General features: G+C 37.6%; 1 pseudogene; it reads right to left on the reverse strand.

Moving 5' to 3' along the window:
• Nucleotides 1–6,791: 6,791 nt before the first annotated feature.
• Nucleotides 6,792–9,120, reverse strand: LOC123856916 (protein farnesyltransferase/geranylgeranyltransferase type-1 subunit alpha-like; annotated as a pseudogene).
• Between the last annotated feature and the right edge of the window lie 13,874 nt (nucleotides 9,121–22,994).

A 22,994-nucleotide genomic window follows, 5' to 3' on the forward strand; every position in this document is an offset into this window, starting at 1 on the left:
TTCTGATCCATGAGCATAGAATATTTTTCCATCTTTTTGTGGAATTCTTTTCCTCAATTTCATTCATAAATGTTATGTAGTTTCTAGAGTATAGATCCTTTACCTCTTTGGTTAAGTTTATTCCAAGGTATCTTATTTTTTTGGTGCTATTGTAAATGGAATCATTTCTCTAATTTCTCTTTCTACAGTTACATTGATAGTGTATAAGAAAGCAACTGATTTCTGTGCATTGATTTTGTATCCTGCCACATTACTGAATTGCTGGATGAGTCTAGGAATTTGGGAGTGGAGTCTTTTGGGTTTTCCACATAAAGTATCATGCCATCTGTGAAAAGAGAGTTTGACTTCTTCTTTGCCAATTTGAATACCTTTAATTTCTTTTTGTTGTCTGATTGCTGTTGCTAGGACTTCTAGTACTATGTTGAACAATAGTGGTGAGACTGGGCATCCTTTTCGTGTTCCTCATCATAAGGAAAAGGCTCTCATCTTTTTCCCCATTGAGGATGATATTCACTGTGGGCTTTTCATAGATGGTTTTTATGAAATTGAAAAATATTCCCCCTATCCCTACATTCTGAAGAGTTTTAATCAGGAAAGGATACTGTATTTTGTCAAATGCTTTTTCTGCATCAATTGATAGGACCATGTGTTTCTTCTCTCTTCTCTTATTTATGTGTTCTATCACATTGATTGATTTGTTAATATTGAATCACCCTTGCATCCCAGGGATAATTGCCACCTGGTTGTGATGGATAATCCTTTTAATGTAATGTTGGATCCTATAGCTCGGATTTTGTTAAGAATTTTGGAATCCATATTCATCAGGGTTATCGGTCTGAAATTCTCCTTTTTGATGGGGTCTTTGTCTTGTTTTGGGGTCAAGGTAGTGCTGGCCTCACAGAAAGAGTCTGGAAGTTTTCCTTCTGTTTTTTGAAACAGCTTCAGAAGAATAGGTATTATTTATTTTTTAAATGTTTGGTAGAATTCCCCAGGGAATCCATCAGGCCCTGGACTCTTGTTTTTTGGGAGGTTTTTCATCACTGCTTCAATCTCATTACTGGTTATTGGTTTATTCAGGTTTTTAATTTCTTCCTGTTTCAGTCTCAGCAGTTTATAGCTTTCCAGGAAGGCACCCATTTTTTTTTAATCTTTTTTTTCTTAAGATTTTATTTATTTATTTGACAGAGAGAGAGAGATAGTGAGAGCAGGAACACAAGCAGGGAGAGTGGTAGAGGGAGAAGCAGGCTCCCCGCCCGATGCGGGGCTTGATCCCAGGACCCTGGGATCATGACCCAAGCTGAAGACAGACACCCAATGACTGAGCCACCCAGGCGCCTCCAGGAAGGCACCCATTACTTTCAGGATGTTTAATTTATTGGCATATAGTTGTAGATAATAATTTCTAATATTTTTTCTATTTCCTTGGTGTTAGTCGTGATCTCTCCCCTTTCAGTCATAATTTTATTAATTTGGGTCCTTTCTCTTTTCTTTGGATATGTCTGGCCAGTGGTTTATCGATCTTATTAATTCTTTCAAAGAACAACCTTCTAGTTTTGTTGATCTGATCTATGGTTTTTCTGGTTTCTAATTCATTGATCTCTGTTCTAATGTTATTTTTTTCTCTTCTGATGGGTGGCTTACACCTTATTTGCTGTTCTTTCTCCAGTTCTTTAAGGTGTAATGGTAGTTGGTGAATTTGGGATTTTTCTATTTTTTGAGTGAGGCTTGGATGACTATGTATTTCCCCCTTTGGACCGCCTTTGCAGTATCCCATAGATTTTAGACTGGTGTGTTTTCTTTCTCATTGGTTTCCATGAATTGTTTAAGTTCTTCTTTGATTTCCTGGTTGACCCAAACAGTCTTGAGCAGAGTGGGCTTTAGCTTCCAAGTGTTTGAATTTCTTCCAAAATTTTTCTTGTGATTGAGTTCCAGTTTTAAAGCATTATGGTCTGAGAATATGCAGGGAATAATCTCAATCTTTTGGTATTGGTTGAGTCCTGACTTATGACCCAGTATGTGGTCTATTCTGGAGAAAGTTCCATGTACGTTTGAGAAGAATGAATATTCTGTTGTTTTAGGGTGGAATGTTCTGTATATATCTAAAAGAGGTCCATCTGGTGCAGTGTATCATTCAAAGCTCTGCTTCTTTGTTGATTTACTGCTTAGATGAGCTGTCTATTGTTGAGAGTGAAGTATTGAAGTCTCCTACAATTAATGTATTATTATCAATATGACTCTTTTTTTGGTTAACAGTTCGCTTATGTAGATGGCTGCTCCCATGTTGGGGGCATAGATATTTACAATTGTTAGATATTCGTTGGATAGACCCTTTAAGAATGATATTGTGTCCTTCTGTGTCTCTAACTAGAGACTTTAGCTTAAAATCTAATTTGTCTGATATGAGAATTGTTACCCAAGCTTTCTTTTGTGGTCCACTGGCATGGAAGATGGATCTCCATCCCTTCACTTTCAGTCTGGATGTATCTTTAGTTTCAAAATGAATCTCTTGTAGACAGCATATGGATGGCTCCTGTCTTTTTATCCAATCTGCAACCCTGTGCCATGCCATGGGAGCATTTAGGTTATTCACATGAGAGTGATTTTTGAAAAATATGATATTATTGTCATCATGTTGCCTGTGAAGTTCTTGTTTATATAGATTTTTTTTCTGTAAATTTCTGCTCTATATCACTCTTGTGGTCTTTCTCCTTTTATAGAACCCCCTTAATATTTCTTGCATGGCCAGCTTGGTGGTACATATTCTTTTAGTTTCTGCCAGTCTTGGAACCTCCTTGTCTCTCCATCCATTCTGAATGATAACCTTGCCAGGTAAAGTATCTTTGGCTGCATGTTCTCATTTAGTACCCTGGATATATCTTGCCAGCCCTTTCTGGCTTGCCAGGTCTCTGTGGACAGGTCTGATGTTATTTTGATGTTACTCCTTCTGTATGTAAGAAATCTCTTCCCCCTCACTGCCTTCAAGATTGTTTCCTTGGTTCTAGGATTTGTGAATTTTACTATTATATGTCTTGGCATTGGTCTGTTTTCCTTGATCTTGGGAGGGGTCCTATCTGCCTCTTGGACACAAATGCTTGTTTCCTTCCCCAGATTAGGGAAGTTCTCAGCTACGATTTGCTCAAATATATCTTCTTGTCTTCTCTCTCTCTCCAACCCCTCAGGGATCCAAATAATTCTGACATTGGAATGTTTCATTGAGTCACTAATCTCTCGCAGTTTGATTCCTTGGGTTTTAATTTGTTTTTTTCCATACTACCTTGATTTCCCTCCTTTCTATTATTTTATCCTTTATCTCACTAATTCACTCTTCTGCCTCCTTTACCCTGGTTCTCAGAGTATGCAGTTTTAACCAGGAAATTAAATATATATATGAAAGCAAATGAAAATGAAAACATGACAGCCCAAGACCTTTGGGATGCAGAAAACACATTCCTAAGAGGGAAGTATGCTGCAATCCAGGCCTACCTCAAGAAGTAAGAGAAGTCTCCAATACACAACCTAAACTTACACCTAGAGGAGCTAGAAAAAGAGTAGCAAATAAAGTATAAAGCCAGCAGAAGGGAAATAATAAAGATTAGAGCAGAAGTAAACAATACAGAAACAAACAAACAGACAAAAAACCAGTAGAATAGATCATCAATCTAAGAGCTGGTTCTTTGAAAGAATTAGTAAAATTGATAAACTCCTAGCCAAATTTATCAAAAAAAAAAAAAAAAGAGAGAGAAATGACCTGATTATGTAAAATCACGAATGGAAGAGGAGAGATCCCAAACAACACCATGGAAATAAAAATAATAAGAAGAAAGTATATGAAAAATTATATGTCAACAAACTGGGCAACCTGGAAGAAATGGATAAATTCCTAGAAACATAAAAACTACCAAAAGTGAAACAGGAAGAAATAGAAAATTTGAACAAACTCATAACCAGCAAAGAAATAGAATGAGTCATCACAAATCTCCCAACAAAAAAAAAGTTCAGGGCCAGCTGGATTCCCAAGGGAATTCTACCAGGCATTTAAAGAAGAGTTTAAACCTATCCACAAACTGTTCCACAAAATAGAAATGGAAGGCAAACTTCCAAACTCATTTTACGAGACTAGCATTACTTTGATTCCAATACCAGACAAAGACTCCACTAAAAAGGAGAATTACAGGTCAACATCAATCGTGAACACAGGTGCAAAAATTCTCAATAAAACATTATCAAATAGAATCCAACACTGCATTAAAAGAATTATTCACCATGATTAAGTGGGATTTATTCCTGGGTTGCAAGGGGTGGTTCAATATTCACAAATCAATCAACATTATACACTACATTAGTAAAAGAAAGGATAAGAACCATATGATCCTCTCAATAGATGCTGAAAAGGCATCTGTGAAAATACAGCATCTGTTGCTAATAAAAACATTCAACAAAATAGGGAAAGATAGAACATACCTCAACATCATAAAGGCCATATACAAAAGATCCATAGCTAATATCATCCTCAGTGGGGAAAAACTGAGAGCTTTTCCTCTATGGTTGGGAACAGGACAGGGATGACCACTCTCACCATTGGTATTTAACATGTTACTGGAAGTCTTAGCCTTAGAAATCAGACAACAAAAAGAAATAATAGGCATCCAAATCAGCAAGGAAGACGTCAAACTTTCCCTATTTCTGGACGACATGATACTCTATGTGGCAAACCCAAAAGGCTCCACCTAAAAATTGTTAGAACTAACACATGAATTCAGCAAAGTTGCAAGATATAAAATCAATGTACAGAAATCTGTTGCATTTTTTACACCAATAACACAGCAGCAGAAAATGAAATCAAGGAATTGATCCAATTTACAATTGTACCAAAAAAACAATGATACCTAGGAATAAACCTAACCAATGAGATAAAAGATCTGTAATCCAAAAGTTATAGAACATGTTTGAAAGGAATTGAAGAGGATACAAAGAAATGAAAAAGCATTCCATATTCATGGATTGGAAGAACAAACGTTGTTAAAATGTTTGTACTATCCAAAGCAATCAGCACATTTAGTGCAATCCCTATTAGAATGCCAGCAGCATTTTCACAGAGTGAGAACAAACCATCTCAAAATTTGTATGGAACCACAAAGACACCAAAGCACCAAAGGAGTCCTGATAAAGAAAAGAAAAACTGGAGGCATCAAAATTCTAGACTTCAAGTCATATAACAAAGCTGTATTCATCAAGACAGTATGGTACTGCCATTAAAACAGACACATAGATCAATGGAACAGAATAGAAAACCCAGAAATGGACCCAACACTATATGTTCAAGTAATCTTTGATAAAGCAGGAAAGAATATCCAATAGAACAAAGTCACCTCAACAATGGTGTAGGGGAAACTTGATAGCAACATGCAGAAGAATGAAACTGGACCACTTTCTTACAACATACAAAATAATAAATTCAAAATAATGACAGAGCTATATGTGAGACAAGAAATCATCAAAATCCTAGAGGAGAATATAGGCAGCAACCTCTTTGACCTTGGCCACAGCAAGTTCTTGCTAGACACATCTTCAAAGGCAAGGGGAATGAAAGCAAAAATTAACTATTGGGACTTCAAGGTAAAACACTTTTGCAGAGGAAAGGAAACAACAAAACTAAAAGACAACCTACAGAATGGGAAAAGATATTTGCAAATGTCTTATCAGATAAAGGGCTAATATCCAAAACTAATGTTTATAGGGGCATTATCAACAATAGTCAAACTATGGAAAGAGCCCAAATATCCATCATGATGAGTGGATAAAGAAGATGCGGTACATATATACAATGGCATATTACTTAGCCATTAAAAAGAATGATATCTTGCCATTTGCAATGCCATGGATGGAGGTAGAATGTAGTATGCTAAGTGAAATAAGTCAGAGAAAGACAAATACCATATGATTTCATCCATATGTGGAATTTAAGACAGAAAACAGATGAACATATGGGAAGTAAAACAAAAGAGAGAGGGAACCAGACCATAAGAGACTCTTAATGATGGAGAACAAGCTGAAGGTTGATGGAGAGAGGTGGGTGGGGGATAAGCTTAATGGATGTTGAGTATTAAGGAGGTGACTTATTATGATATGCACTTGGTGTTATATGTAAATGATGAATCACTAAATTGTACTACTTATACCTATATTACACTATATGTTAACTAGAATTTAAATAAAAATTTGAAACAAAATCTAATGGTATCATGCAGATAGGGAATCTAAAACAAACAAACAAACAAACAAACAAACAAACCACCACCACCACCACCAACAAAAAAACAACTCACAGAAATAGAGGGTAGAATGATAGTTGCCAGGGCTTAAGGGTTGGGGAAACAGGAGATGTAGGTCAAAAGATAGAAAATATCAGTTATAAAATTAATAATTTCTGAGTACTTAATGTACAACATGATGACCACATTTAATAATACAGTTTTGTGTACTTGAAATTTGCTGGGAGTAAATGGTAAATTTTGTCACTATAACAACAACAAAAAATTAATTATGTGAGATGATGGATGGGTTAAATAACTTGATTTTGGTAATCATTTTACACATTTCACAATGTATATGTGTATCAAATTGTATTGTTTATTTTAAGCATATGCAACTTTATTTGGCAATTATTCCTCAATAAACCTGGAAAGATAGGAAGGAAGATGGCATCACAGTAAGGGTACTGTAGGTTCATCTCATCCCAGGTACACAACTAGATAACTATAAAATCAACCTAAATACCAGAGAAATTGACTTGAAAACTGACAGAACAAACCGCACAACTATAGGGAGAGCAGAGGACACAGTGAAGAAGGTAAGAAGTGAGACATGGTTTAGGGGAAAAAAGAGAGGAGGTGCTACAGAGGGGAGGGAGTCATGGTCCAAGGGAAGGGTGAGACAGAGAGGAGAACACAGGGGAAAGCATAATGAAAACATTTCCCCAAAGCCATTGTCTTTGAAAATGAGATGGGCTGAATTTCATGAGTTCATGCAACCAGATAGCTGAATGCCTAGAGTTTTTTTGTTATTGTTGTTTTTTACACTTTTTAAATTTAAATTTAAATTTTATCTGTTTAATTTATTTAATTTATTTTTTTATTTTTATTTTTTTAGGGTACATCTATAATTTTATTACAAAACCATTCTTTTGGCATTAGTTGGTTACAGTGATAGCAAGATACTGTGAGTGTGGCATAGCAGCTCTAATGTAACACTGCATTCCCTGCTTCCTGAACCCAAATTTTTGTTACCTTATACCCATTACATACAAGTTACCAGCGTTCATTAATGCTGCAAATCCTGACGGATATTCCCTTTAGGGAGGAGATGATGCTAAGGGATTAGAGTAAATGATAAGTCTACAAAAGTTCCTTCATGGGAATTTCTGTTTCTTCACCCTCCCCCCAAATTACTTTGCTTTAAAAGAATCAAATTACTAGTCTGAATAGCAGCAGCACCCAAGGAGCATCACACTTAGTTCTTGTTAAAAAGCAGTACCTGTGCAATGCACGTTTTACACCACAGGCAAAGGGAATGATCGCTTTAGTTTTACACTCCCGCATTAGAGTCTCTTAAAAAAAAGAAAAGCATTCCATCGAGTTCTTCCAGATGGTGTTATTGCTGTACATTTGTTGGTGGGTCACTCTCTGTGCTGTGTTTGCTTTGAAGGGATCTTCCAATATATCTCCAATATTCCTTTCTTACAGTGTCCTTTTCTTTAGATAGAATTTCACACAACTCTAATCCTTTATTAAGAATGTCCTCCTTGTTGGTTTTCTAGTACATCTTCATAGATCTCCACGAGAAAGGCAATTAGGTAGGGGGAACTGTGACTTGGTTGTAAATCAAGTAACTGATTTAACAGATTTGGATATTTGGAAAGACCACGATCCTATAAAATCCCTTTCAAACAGTTCCATGCACTTTCATTATGTGGTACTAGTTTGATCATTTCTAGAGTGTACTGGACTTCTCTTTCCAATATAGCATGATCATTGTAGCCAGTGGTGTTAGAAATTGTGAAGCATCTTTGGTTCCAGACAGAGTTATTTCTCACATCCTCTTTAAGAAGTTGGTCTACATACTGCAGCTCTTTATCCCAAAGTTTAAATTCCTGAATAACCCATTGTCGATGTTGCCAAGCATGATAATTCTTTGCATCCTGATTAAGAATATCAGCAATAAACTCAGGCTCCTGAGATGGATCTTTTAGCCATTCCACTAATACTTGCCTATGATGCCAAACTTGTTTTGGGCTGTTCCTCAATTATTGCAGTGATGTAGTTCATTTCCTCATGTAGATCCTTTTGAAGTGACTTTAAGAGAACTCTGAAAATGCCACACTGTAAAATTGGCTGCATTTAACTCAATAACATCTCTGGTTAGTTTAAAAACTCGTTCACTTCTTTCGTCATGCTGCAGGACAGCCCGGAAATAACTATAAACATCTCTAAATTTTTCACTATAAATGATCTGGACCACTGGATTGGGGCCATCATTCTGCGGCACTGGATCTATATCAGCCCATTCTGCTCTGTCCCTATACAGGACATAGGTGGGCGAGTCCAGGCTCAAGAACCCGTCCTCCATAGGGGACGCCACCGCTTCTCGGGGCTCAGCTGCCATAGCTTCTTCCTCCTGCTGCTGGGGCAGCAGAGGGTGTGGCTGGGTTGGTGGCGGCTCTGGCTGACCAGACTCGCTGCCCTGTGCAGCCTCCCCAACCCCCTCAGTGGCCGCCATCTCGCCTCAGTCCACAACAGAGCTTATTTTATTTTATTTTTTTTAGAAATTTAGAAGTTTTTTTAAATTTTATTTTCTTATGTTATGTTAGTCACCATACATGATTAGTTTTTGATGTAGTGATCCACGATTCATTGTTTTCGTATAACACTCAGTGCTCCATGCAGTATGTGCCCTCCTTAATACCCATCAGCGGGCTAACCCATCCCATACCCGCTTCCCCTCTAAAACCCTAAGTTTGTTTCTCAGAGTTCATAGTCTCTCATGGTTCCTCTCTCCTTCCAATTACCCTGCTTCATTTTTCCCTTCCTTCTCCTAATGTCCTCTATGCTATTCCTTATGTTCCACAAATAAGTGAAACCATATGATAATTGACTTTCTCTGCTTGACTTATTTCACTTAGCATAATCTCCTCCAGTCCCATCCACGTTGATGTAAAAGGTGAGTATTCATCCTTTCTGATGGCTGAGTAATATTCCATTGTATATATGGACCACATCTTCTTTATCCATTCATCTGTTGAAGGGGTCAGGAGGCTTGGCTGTGTTAAAACCCTGAGGGCATCACCCTGCTCTTAGAGAAAAGGCCCTGCAAACAACATAAAGGCAGACAGGGTGGTGACAGCAATCTGATGAATGCCTGAGACACACAAGGTGGAGATTATTCACTCTTCTAGGATCTCTTTCCTGAGAGGCACCCTTCAGAGAGATGCCTCTTCATGAAGAAAGGAGCTGGCTGGTGCCATGTTTCCCCCCACCCCCAGCATAAGTGCAGAACCATCTGTGGGAAGCACTGCAGCACCCACACCGGATACCTAACTTGCTTATAGCAACTCACACACCCCTGTGCTCTAGTGGGACTTCCCTTCTCAGTCAAACATGCCTCAGTCCCAGCATGGCAGGCGCCTCCCCCCAAAACCAGCACAAACCCCTGCCCACACCACTTCTCCCAACTAGAGTGTTCGACAGGGCCTCTGTTCTTGTGAAACTATGATCAGGTCTCATTTCAGAAGCAGACCAGAGTACACTTAGTTAAAACTCACCATATTAAGGCCAGGGATGAAACACTACCCACAGCAAGCAAGGAAAGTCTCTGCACATGACAGGCATGAAGGATAGAACAGCCAAAACACAACAGTAAAACACATATGCACACACCAGAAATGTTCACTGAAGGACTAGGCCCTGGACAGTACATGGCCTCTTCTTCATAAAGCCATTACTTTCAGGATCAGGAAACATAACAGGCTTTTCTAACACAAAAAAGAAGGCAGAGACTTAGACAAAATACCCAGACAGAGGTATTCTTCCTAAATGAAAGAACAACATAAGGCCATGGCCAGGGATCTAAGCAAAAAAGACATAAATAATATGCCTGATGGATAATTTAGAACAAAAATCATAAGGATACACAATGGGCTTGAGTAAAGAATACAAGACATTAGGGAGATCCTTACCACAGAGATAAAAGAGTTAAAAAAAAGAATCAATCCAAGATGAAGAGTACAATAAACAAGATTGAAAACAAGCCTGGTGCAATGAACAGCAGGCTGGAAGAAGCAGAATGAATTAGTGCCATAGAAGTAAAAATAATTGAAAATAATGACATAGAACAAAGGACAGAAACAACAATTATGCAACACAAGAAGACTTAGGGAACTCAGTGAGACCATCAAACGTAATAACATTTGTATTATAGGAGCCCCAGAAGAAGAAGAATAGAGAGAAAAGGGGGAAGAAAATGTATTTGAAGGAATAATACCTGAAAACTTCCCTACTCCTGGGAAAGAAATAGACATCCAGATCTGGGAGGCACAGAGAACTCCCATCCAGATCAACTAAAGCAGGCCAACACCAAGACATTTTGTAGTTAAATTTGCAAAATATAGTGATAAAAAAATCTTAAAAGCACCCTCCCCCCAAAGCCCTTAACTTATAAGGCAAGACTCATGAGGTTAGCTGGAGATTTCTCAACAGAAACTTGACAAGCCAGAAGAGAGTCCCATTCTATACACCATTCAAAGTGCTAATGAGAAAAACATGCATCCAAGAATATTTTCCTGGCAAGAATATCACTCAGAATAGGAGAGATAAAAAGTTTCCCAGACAAACAAACCTAAAAAAAGTTAGTGACCACTAAACCAGCAATGCAATAAATATTAATATTTCTTTGGGAACTCTTTGACTAAGAAAGGGAGGACCAAACTGAAAAAGTCACGAAAGGAACAGAGAAAGTCTCCAGAAACAATGACAAAACAAGATGGCATTAAATTCATATATATCAGTAATTGCATTGAATATAAATGTACTAAATTCTCCAATCAAAAGACATAGGGTGTTAGAATGGATAAAAAGAACAAGACCCATCTGTATGCTGCCTACAAGAGACTAATTTTAGATCTAAAGACATGTGCAGATTGAATGTGAAGGGATGGAGAAACATTTATCATGCAAATGGCATCAAAGGAAAGCCCAAGTAGCAATACTTAGACAAACTAGATTTTAAACCAAAGACCATAACAGGAGATGAAGAAGGGCACTATACCATAACAAAGGGGACAATCCAACAGGAAGGTCTAACTATTGTAACTATTTTTGCCTACAACATGAGAGCACCCAAATATAGAAAACAATAATAAACATAAAGGACCTCACTGATAATAATACAATAATAGTAGGGGACTTTAATACCCCCCCCTTATAGTGTGGAAAGATGATCTAAGCAGAAAATCAACAAAGAACCAATGGCTTTGAAATACACACTCTACCAGATGGTCTTAACAGTTACATTCAGAACATTTCATCTTAAAGCAGCAGAATGCACATTCTTTTAAAGTGCACATGAGACATTCTTCAGAGTAGATCACATACTAGATCCCAAGACAGACCTCAATAAGTAAAAAAAAAATAATTGATATTATACTATGCATATTTTCTGACCACAACACTATCAAACTTGAAGCCAACCACAAGAAAAAAATTGGAAAGGCCACAAATACATGGAGTTTAAAAAATTTGCTACTAAATAATGAATAGGTCAACAAGGAAATGAAAGAAGAAATAAGAAAAAAATCACAAGGAAAAAATGAAAGTGAAAACACAATGACTCCAAACCTTTAGGATGTAGCAAAAGTGGTCGTAAGAGGGAAGTATATATCAATAAAGGCCTACTTCAAGGAGCAAGAAAATTTTCAAATAAACAACCTAACTTTATACCTGAAGGAGCTAGAAAAAAGAACAACAAATGAAGCCTAAAGCCAGAAAAGGGAAATAATAAAGATTAGAGCAGACATAAATGATCAGATCAATGATACCAGGAGCTGGTCTTTGAAAAAATTAATAAAATGGATAAACCTCTAGCCAGACTTATAAAAAAGAGAAAAGAAAGGACCCAAATACATATAATCATGAATGAAAGAAGAAAGATCACAATCAACACCACAGAAATACAATCAATTCTAAGAGAATATTATGAAAAATTATATGCCAACAAATTGGACAATCTGAAGAAGTGGATAAATGCCTAGAAATATATAAACTACCAAAACTGAAAGAGGAAGGAATAGAAAATTTAAACAGACTGATACTCAACAAAGAAATTAAATCAGTAATCAAAACTCCTAACAAACAAAAGTCCAGGACCAAATGGCTTCACACGTGAATTCTACCAAACATTCAAAGAAGAGTTAATACCTATTCTTCTCAAACTATTAAAAAAAAAAAAAGACATGGAAGGAAAACTTCCAAATTCATTCTATGAGGCCAGCATTACCCTGATACCAAAAACAGACAAAGACTCCACTAAAAAAGTGAACTATAGGCCATTATCCCTAATGAGCATGGATGCAAAAAAATTCTCTAGAAAATACTAGCATATCAAATACAACAGTGTATTAAAAGAACCATTCACAACAGTCAGTGGGATTTATTCCTGGGCTGCAAGTCTGGTTCAATATTCACAAATCAATCAACATGATACACCACATTAATAAAAGAAAGGATAAAAAACATATGATCCTCTCAATAGAAGCAGAAGAAGCATTTGACAAAGAACAACATCCATTCATGATAAAAATCCTCAGCAAAGTAGGAATAGAGGAAACATACCTCAACATCATAAAGGCCACATACAAAAACCCCACAGCTAATATCATCCTCAATGGGGAAATACTGACAGGTTTTCCTCTGTGGGTAGGAACAACCATGAGACTATGGACTCCAGGAAACAAACTGAGGGTTTCAGAAGGGAGGAAGGTGGGGGATGGGGTAGCCGGGTGATGGGTATTGAGGAGGGCATGTGTTGTGATGAGCACTGGGTGTTATACACAACTAATGAATCATTGAACACTACATCAAATACTAATGATGTACTATACAGTGGCTAACTGAACATAATAAAAAAATAAAATAAATGAAATAAAATAAAATGAAAGGAACAAGACAGGGATGTCCATTCTCACCACTGTTATTTTCCATAGTGTTGGAAGTCATAGCCACAGCTCTTAGACAACAGAAAGAAATAAAACATCCAAATTAGCAAGGAAGAAGTCAAACTTTCACTATTTGTAGATGACATGATACTCTATATGGAAAACCTGAAATACTCCACCCAAAAACTGCTAGTACTGACAAACAAATTCAATAAAGTCACAGGATACAGAATCCACATGCAGAATCTGTTGCATTTCTATACACCAATAATGAAGCAGCAGAAGAAGAAACCAAGGAATTAATCCCATTTACAATTGAACAAAAACGGTAAGATACCTAGGAATAAACCTAACCAAAGAGGTAAAATATCTGTACTCTGAAAACTATAAAACACTGTTGAAACAAATTGAAGATGATACAAAGAAATGGAAAAACATTCCATGCTCATGGATTGGAAGAAAAAAATAAATTCAAAATGAATTACAGATCTAAATGTGAGACAAGAAGCCATCAAAATCCTAGAGGAAAACACAGGCAGTAACCTCTTTGATATTGGCCATAGCAACTTCTTACTAGATATGTCTCCCAAGGAAAGGAAAACAATAGAAAAAATAAACTATTGGGACTTTGTCAAGATAAAAAGCTTCTGCACAGCGAAGGAAACAATCAACAAAACTAAAAGTCAATCTATTGAATTGGAGAAGATATTTGCAAATGACTTATCTGAAGAAGGGTTAGTATCCAAAATATACAAAAACTTACAAAGCTGAATACCCAAAACCAAATAATCCAGTTAAAAATGGGCAGAAGACATGAATAGATGTTTTGCCAAAGGAGACATAAAGATGGCTAACAGACATATGACAAGATGCTCAACATCACTCTTCATCAGGGAAATCCAAATCAAAGCTACAGTGCACTATCACCTCATACCTGTCAGAATAGTTAAATCAACAACACAAGAAACAACAGGTGTTTGTGAGGATGTGGAGAAAGGGGAACCCTCTTGCACTGTTGGTGGGAATGCAAACTGGTGTGTCCCCTCTGGAATACAGTATGGACATTCCTCAAAAACTTGAAAATAGAATTACCCCATTATCCAGCAATTGCACTACTAAGTATTTCTGAAAGAATACAAAAATTCTAATTCTAAGGGATACATGCACCATGATGTTTATAGCAGCATTATCAACAATAGCCAAATTATGAAAAGAACTCAAATGTCCATCAACTGATGAATGCATAAAGAAAATATGTTATGTATGTATACATATATACATAATGGTATATTACTTAGCCATAAAAAAGAATGAAATCTTGTCATTTGCAACAACATGTATTGAGCTAGAGTGTATTTATTATGCTAAGTGAAATAAGTCCGTCAGAGAAAGGTAAATACCCTATTATTTTACTCATATGTGGAATTTAAGAAACAAAACAAATGAACATAGTGGGAGAAAAAAGAGATTCAAACCAAGAAACAGACTCTCAACTATAGTAACCAAACTGATGGTTACTGGAGGAAAGGTGGGGAAGGTGGGTTAAATAGGTGATGTGTATTAAGGAGGGCACTTGTGATGAGCATCAGGTGTTTTATGTAAGTGATGAATCTCTGAATTCTACACGTGAAATTAATATTACACTGTATGTTAACTAACTGGAATTTAAATAACTTGGAGAGATAAATAAATAAAATGTGCAAATAGAGTTGATTAGTGGCTAGGTACAGTAGTCCCACCTTATCTGCAGGTGATACATTCCAAGACCCCCAGTGGATACCTGAAACCAGTTAGCTCTTAACCCTATATATATTGTTTTTTCCCTATACATAAATACCTATGATAGTTTAATTTATAAAATAGGCAAAGTAAGAGATTAATAATGATAACTAATAGTTAAGTAGAACAATTATAATAATATCCTGCAATAAAAGTTTTGTGAATGTAGTCTCTTTCCCAAAATAGTACTGTATGTATTCTTGTGATGATGTCAGAAGTTAAAATGCCTGTGTGATGAGATGAAGTGTGGTGAATGATGTAGGTATTGTGATGTAGTGTTAGGCTACTCTTGACCTTTTCATAATATGTCGGAGGGAGGATCATCTGCTTTAGGACTTTGGTTGACAACAGGTAACTGAAACTATGGATAGTGGAACTGTGGGTAGTTCTCACTACATGGGGAGACTATTGTAGTTCTCTAGTACTAAGATGACTGCCTGAAATTCTGCCAGTTTTACTGATCCTTGAGTTCTGTCCCTAATCAGGTAAATTCCAATTAAGGAATAGACAGCAACAGTCTCCAACAGTCTCTATTACATGAGACAGTGATGCTGCCATCCATAAACTGTTTGTAATCTCAGTTGATCCCAAGAAACTCCCCAGGTGGTCAGTCTGGAATAGAAGTGACCTCCAGCACCATCACATTTGGCAAGGAAAGGAGGACAGTGAAAGATATTTTCTCTTCTGGTGACCCTACAGATGCCCAAGTTTGGCCCTATCTTATAAGTACTATTTTCATTTCAATAAGGAGTCTTCTGTGGTGTGGCCAAGCTTACATAGTGCTGTCTTCCTGATCCAAGGCACATTGGAGAACTGGGAATAGAGAATCACAGGCTGAGGGCTTGTGAGAACTTCTATTTCCAGAAGGACACAGTATGCAGGCAGCTCTTGTCACTCTAATAATGTATACTGTAGGGCTGTGGCAAGCATGTTATCTCACCAGAGCTCCAAGTATAACTTATGGTCATCATTATTGGTCCAGAAAATCTATGATGCATTAAAAGACATTGCTAAGGTCTCTATAGTAAAGGAATCTCTGACAGGAACTAATGGAGGTATCTGTTGTATTGCAATATAGAGAGATTCTAGAGCCACTTGTTTCTGAGCAGCTTTATTCAAATTGGGATGATTTGAAAAATAACAGCATAAATGGGTTTAAGTAAAATTTGTAATTAAGAAATATGTTGCCTCCAGAACCCAAAAATACCTAAGACATGTTGTACTTGTTTTAATATTGTGACTGCAGAGATCAACAATTATTTCTTGACAGTGTCAGCAGTGGGACATACCTCAAATGCCCAAATAAAACCCAAGTATTCTATTGAGATGTCAGGGTCTTTCAATGTGTGTGGGGTAATGTCCCAAATCTTTTTTGTGAGTTCCACTGTCAATATTCAGATGACTTGAGTGAATGTGTCAAATTAATATTCGTAGAGGAAGATGTCATCAATGTGATGTCATACTTATGCTACTGGAGAAAGCTGGACGCTGTTAAGGTCTTGTCTGCAAAGATTTTGTTCAATGACCATGCATCTCATGTGTAGCCAGGTAAAGACACCTGTGTGCCTTTGAAGGTGAAGACAAATTGCAGCTGAGAGCTTTTTGAAATAGGACCTGAATAGAGCACATTAGCTAAATCTATAATAGCAAAATATTTTTGAATGTTGATTGCATTGAGTCAGCAATTTTAATATAGTTTAAGTAGGCATTCATTGGCATTAAGGTTGTGGTGGTTTACTGTTAGGTGTCATTCATTTTCCATTGACATTTAACATTGGCCAAATTTGTCTATTAAAAGTGAAGACAGTAGAAAATGGTGTCTTCTTTTGTAACTTTTGTAAGAGTCTTAATTCCTGTAGGCTTTGTTTTAATCCATATTGCCCTATATTAATAGGGGTCAAATTGCAGACCTTTATTTTAGTTCCTCCCCTGTACGAAGCTATTATGTGTGTGTGAGAGGGAGGTGTTAATGGATATGGAGGGTTCTTCTCTACCCTACTCATTCATATGTTTCTTCCTTCAGAGTGCCAAATCAATATTGTCAGGGTTAGTGGCATCCCCCATAGTGATTGTTGTCTTATTGGGTTTAAGAACCCTGGGCTTAAATCTTTATATAACTAATCATGTGGCTGTTCAGTGAGATATTATGGATGTTTTGCCCTATAATTCTGAGGATCAAGTTGTTTACTGGCAACAGAGGCATGAGCAATAGCCGCAAAGTCATTTCATAGAGTCCTACTAAATCATCTGTTTATAGAAATGTGGGCATCAGCATTCCTTTGATGGCTCCTCCTCACAGGAGTAACCACCTGATGTGGTCTGTATGTTACACAGGATATCATATTTCTCCTGAGCACTCTACAAAACAAGATCAATGCCTCCTTTTTTAAAAAATTTTATTATGTTATGTTATTCACCATACATTACATCATTAGTTTTTGATGTAGTGATCCACGATTCATTGTTTTCATATAACACCCAGTGCTCCATGCAGTACGTGCCCTCCTTAATACCCATCACCGGGCTAACCAACCCCCCCTCCCCACTCCCCTCTAAAACCCTGTTTCTTTCTCAGGTCCCATAGTCTCTCATGGTCCATCTCTCCCTCCAATTCACCCCCACTTTTCCCTTCCTTCTCCTAATGTCCTCCATATTATTCCTTATGTTCCACAAATAAGTGAAACCATATGATAATTGACTTTCTCTGCTTGACTTATTTCACTTAGCGTAATCTCCTCCAGTCACATCCATGTTGATGTAAAAGTTGGGTATTCATCCTTTCTGATGGCTGAGTAATATTCCATTGTCTCTATGGACCACATCTTCTTTATCCATTCATCTGTTGAAGGGCATCTCAGCTCTTTCCAGAGTTTGGCTTTTGCGGACATTGCTGCTATGAACATTGGGGTGCATATGGCCCTTCTTTCCACTACATCTGTGTCTTTGGGGTAAATACCCAGGAATGCAATTGCTGGGTCATAGGGTAGCTCTATTTTTAAATTTTTGAGGAACCTCCACACTGTTTTCCAAAGCGGCTGTACCAACTTGCATTCTCACCAACAGTGTAAGAGGGTTCCCCTTTCTTTACAACCTCTCCAACATTTGTTGTTTCTTTCCCTGTCCATTTTTGCCATTCTAACTGATGTAAGGCGGTATCTCAGTGTGGTTTTATTTGGATTTCCCTGATGGCTAATGATGATGAACATTTTTTCATGTGTCTGTTAGCCATTTGTATGTCTTCTTCAGAGAAGTGTCTTTTCATAACTTCTGCCCACTTTTTGACTTGATTATTTGTTTTTTGGGTGTTGGGTTTGAGAAGTTCTTTATAGATCTTGGATACCAGCCCTCTATCTGTAGTGTCATTTGCAAATATCTTCTCCCATTCTGTGGGTTGCCTCTTTGTTTTGTTGACTGTTTCCTTTGCTGTGCAGAAGCTTTTGATCTTGATGAAGTCCCAAAAGTTCATTTTTGCTTTTGTTTCACTAGCTTTTGGAGATATATCTTGAAAGAAGTTGCTGTGGCCGATGTCCAAGAGGTTACTGCCTATGTTCTCCTCTAGGATTTGGATGGATTCCTGTCTCACATTGAGGTCTTTCATCCACTTTGAGTTTATCTTTGTGAATGGTGTTAGAGAATGGTCGAGTTTTATTCTTCTGCATGTGGCTGTCCAATTTTCCCAGCACCATTTATTGAAGAGATTGTCTTTTTTCCATTGCATGTTTTTTCCTGCTTTGTCAAAGATTATTTGACCATAGAGTTGAGGGTCCATATCTGGATTCTCTATTCTGTTCCATTGGTCTATATGTCCGTTTTTGTGCCAGTACCATATATTTCTGTCAATAAATACCAGTTATTGAAACTTGTGACTTAGGTCACTTAAATATATAATAGAGGCTCTGGAGAATTTGGCAAATTGACCACAAAGTGGCAAAGCTGAAATTACATGCTCACCAGCAAGCAATTCAAAGTGCATGCTACTTAGCAGGCAGCAGAGCCAATTAACAAGCCAAAAGCAATAAAAATAAGATTCCCACATGGTCATGGTCATTTCCTAGACCCTTCTTTTTATTTTTTATTCTTATGTTAATCCCCATACATTACATCATTAATTTTAGATGAAGTGTTCCATGATTCACTGTTTGTGCATAACACCCAGTGCTCCATGCAGAATGTGCCCTCCTCAGTACCCACCACCAGGCTAACCCATCCTCCCACCCCCCTCCCCTCTAGAATTCTGTTTGTTTTTCAGAGTCCATCGTCTCTCATGGTTACTCTACCCCTCCGATTTCCCCCGCTTCATTCTTCCCCTCCCGCTACCTTCTTCTTCCTCTTTTTTTTTTTTCTTAACATATATTGCATTATTTGTTTCAGAGGTACAAAAACAGACACATAGATCAATGGAACAGAATAGAGAGCCCAGAAATGGACCCTCAACTCTATGGTCAACTCATCTTTGACAAAGCAGGAAAGAATGTCCAATGGAAAAAAGACAGTCTCTTCAACAAATGGTGTTGGGAAAATTGGATAGCCACATGCAGAAGAATGAAACTGGACCATTTCCTTACACCACACACAAAAATAGACTCCAAATGGTTGAAAGACCTCAATGTGAGAGAGGAGTCCATCAAAATCCTAAAGGAGAACACAGGCAGCAACCTCTTCGACCTCAGCCGAAGCAACTTCTTCCTAGAAACATCGCCAAAGGCAAGGGAAGCAAGGGCAAAAATGAACTATTGGGACTTCATCAAGATGAAAAGCTTTTGCAAAGCAAAGGAAACAGTCAACAAAACCAAAAGACAACCGACAGAATGAGAGAAGATATTTGCAAATGACATATCAGATAAAGGGCTAGTATCCAAAATCTATAAAGAACTCATCAAACTCAACACCCAAAGAACAAAGAATCCAATCAAGAAATGGGCAGAAGACATGAACAGACATTTTTTCCAAAGAAGACATCCAAATGGCCAACAGACACATGAAAAAGTGCTCAATATCGCTCGGCATCAGGGAAATCCACATCAAAACCTCAATGAGATACCACCTCACACCAGTCAGAATGGCTAAAATTAACAAGTCAGGAAACGACAGATGTTGGCGGGGATGCGAAGAAAGGGGAACCTTCCTACACTGTTGGTGGGAATGCAAGCTGGTGCAGCCACTCTGGAAAACTGTATGGAGGTTCCTCAAAAAGTTGAAAATAGAGCTACCATATGATCCAGCAATTGCACTACTGGGTATTTACCCCAAAGATACAAAAGTAGGGATCCGAAGGGGTACGTGCATCCTAGACCCTTCTGTTTACAGTGCCAATTGTTGTGCTTTGCTGAGGGCAAGAGCAACTCACTGCCCCATCCAAAATCAGGTTGGGTGTCAAGACTGATGATGCCACACACACACACACCAAGAAGGTAAGAAAATATGTATTATGTACATATTGAAGATTTCTGAAAGGAATAGGAAGGCAAGCAAGCTGATCTAAAATGGCTTAAGTGAAGGGAGAGGTGAGTAGATTAGGGATGGGCTGGAGTAAGGGTTCCTGCAGGCATGATTGTGTAGGTTTGCAACTTCCCCACCAGTGCCAAAGGAGAGAGAACCCAGACATTCTTATTGACTATCCCAGATGTGGAGCAAGAGGCCAAGGAGGAGTGGTGAAGGTCTGAAACCTGTCAGCTGTCAAGCATCAAAAATGAGGTTAGTCTTTTTATTAAAGTATCTGTGATAGCTGGTGTAGGACAGCTAAATTATTCTTTTTCATAGTATAAAGTCAATAGATAATATGTTTGGCTGAAAATTCAAAAAGTAGCAGTGTAAGAATTTTATTTAGAAATATGGAAATATATATCTTGAAAAAAAAGATAAATTTGAATTTTTTTCGCATGAGAAGTGCACTATCCATTTAATTCAACTTTTCCAGTCACCATGATCTTCACTTTTGATGTCCTTTAGGGAAGATTCATCCACCTCATTTTAAAATTTATTAACTTCTTAATGTGCACTACCTTCTAATGAGAATGGTAAGGGAAATACCTAGGAAAGGCAAATAGTTTCTGATGGGAAAGATAGAAAGTAAAAAATTGCATAATATATTGTTGGATAGAGTTAAGTGCTATTTGGAAAAATCAAGATGAAGACAATGAGAGCATGTTTGTGTGGGTGAATATGGTGGGGGGTGCTCTCTAAGGAATTTAATTTGAGGTGAGATCTGAATGAAGTGATGAAATGATTTTTATGACATTTACAGGGCAAGAGCATTACAGGCAGAAGGAACAGAAATTTTATAAAAGCCCTTGGGTGGAAGTAAGTTAATTATTACGGAAGAATAAAACTGGATTCAGATTCAACTCTGGATTCAGGCAGACTTGTACTGCCCTGGTGCCATTTCTTACTAAGCTGAGTGGTACTGAACATATTTTTAAGTCTTCTGTCACTCAAATTACTTATATTTGAAACAGAGATAATAAATACCCAATTCACCAAAGTCAGAGATAATCTAGATTTATAGTTAGCACTTTAGGGGCGCCTGGGTGGCTCAGTCGGTTAAGCGTCTGCCTTTGGCTCGGGTCATGATCCCAGGATCCTGGGATCGAGCCCTGCATCACATCGGACTCCCTGCTCAGTGGGAAGCCTGCGTCTCCCTCTCCCACTCCCCCTGCTTGTGTTCCCTCTCTTGCTGTGTCTCTCTGTCAAATAAATAAAATCTTTAAAAAAAAAAAAAAAAAATATATATATATATATATATATATATATAGTTAGTGCTTTACCTCTTGAGCAGTCTTCTATTTCATTTATCCACCAAGATCAAAAATCACTGATAATCAAAAAGGTTGTTTTTCTCCTCCACTCCTCCCCTCCCCTCCTCCCCTCCTTCCCCTCCTCCTCCTCCTTCTCCCTCTTCCTCCTCCTCCTTCTCTTCTTCTTCTTCTTCTTCTCCTTCTTCTTCTTCTTCTTCTTCTTCTTCTTCTTCTTCTTCTTCTTCTTCTTCTTCTTCTTCTTCTTCTTCTTCTTCTTCTTCTTCTTCTTCTTTCTTCTTCTTCTCCTTCTGTATCATCTCACCTCCCTCAAATACTAATGAATAAGCTTGCTAAGCAGAAGAAGCTTAATCCCTTGCTGTCAGGAGGGAAGGCCATTTTGAAATGAAAGCAGGCAATACCTGGCTGTTTGGCAATCATTTGTTCAGTCTTCTCCGAAGAGTCCCGTTCAGTGCATTAGGAATTAATTCCAAAGACCCTGAAGGGCATTTCCAAGGAGCTATGATATTGGATACAAATTTCCCTGGGTGTAACTGAGAGTGCTAATGTAAACAGATGTCTAGATTTTGTACTACATATAGCGATCCCAGGAATGGGTTGAGATTTCCTAGACTTCAATATAAACTTTTGGTTTGTCATGTCTCTCAGGCTTTGCATTTTCAGATAATGAATGTTAATTTTACTTTTTATCTCCATCCTCTAATAATCTTCTTCCTCTCCTCTAGATCAGCAGGACAGACATTAACCGAGGCTCTTGCCCTCTATGTGAAGAAAAATATATTTTTAAAAAATATTAACATCCCAGGAGGTTAATATTAACATACACAATTTTATCTAAGCTAGTAGAATTTCTCTCATTCATCCATCCACTTTTCCTGTTGGCCAGTCAGTCATTCAGCAAATACTTTGAACAACAATCAGATGAAAAGGTGCTAGGAGAGTTTAAGAGTCTAATTGTCAGAATGTACAAGCAAATTCATTATGAGAGCTTGTAGAATCAAATAGACATTTAAACAGATCATTAAATACAGGAAGGTATGTAGGAATAATTATAATAGTACAAAATATTATAACTGCCATATTCTGAGGAATTACCCCAGCTCAAAGGGGAGAGATTGAGTTTATTTAATCTCTTCCTGGTGCAGATAATAAAGCTTTATATGAAATTAAAGGAAAGGATTAGGAATCTCTTTCTTCCCTCCATGGAATAAGAGAAGATAATCTCTGCTCAGGAAGTTCCATGGGGACAATCCAGGGGT

The sequence above is a fragment of the Mirounga angustirostris genome, unplaced genomic scaffold (assembly GCF_029215605.1).
Source record: "Mirounga angustirostris isolate CCGP_5_RB_7025 unplaced genomic scaffold, mMirAng1.0.hap1 SCAF_11, whole genome shotgun sequence".
Lineage (NCBI taxonomy): Eukaryota > Metazoa > Chordata > Mammalia > Carnivora > Phocidae > Mirounga > Mirounga angustirostris.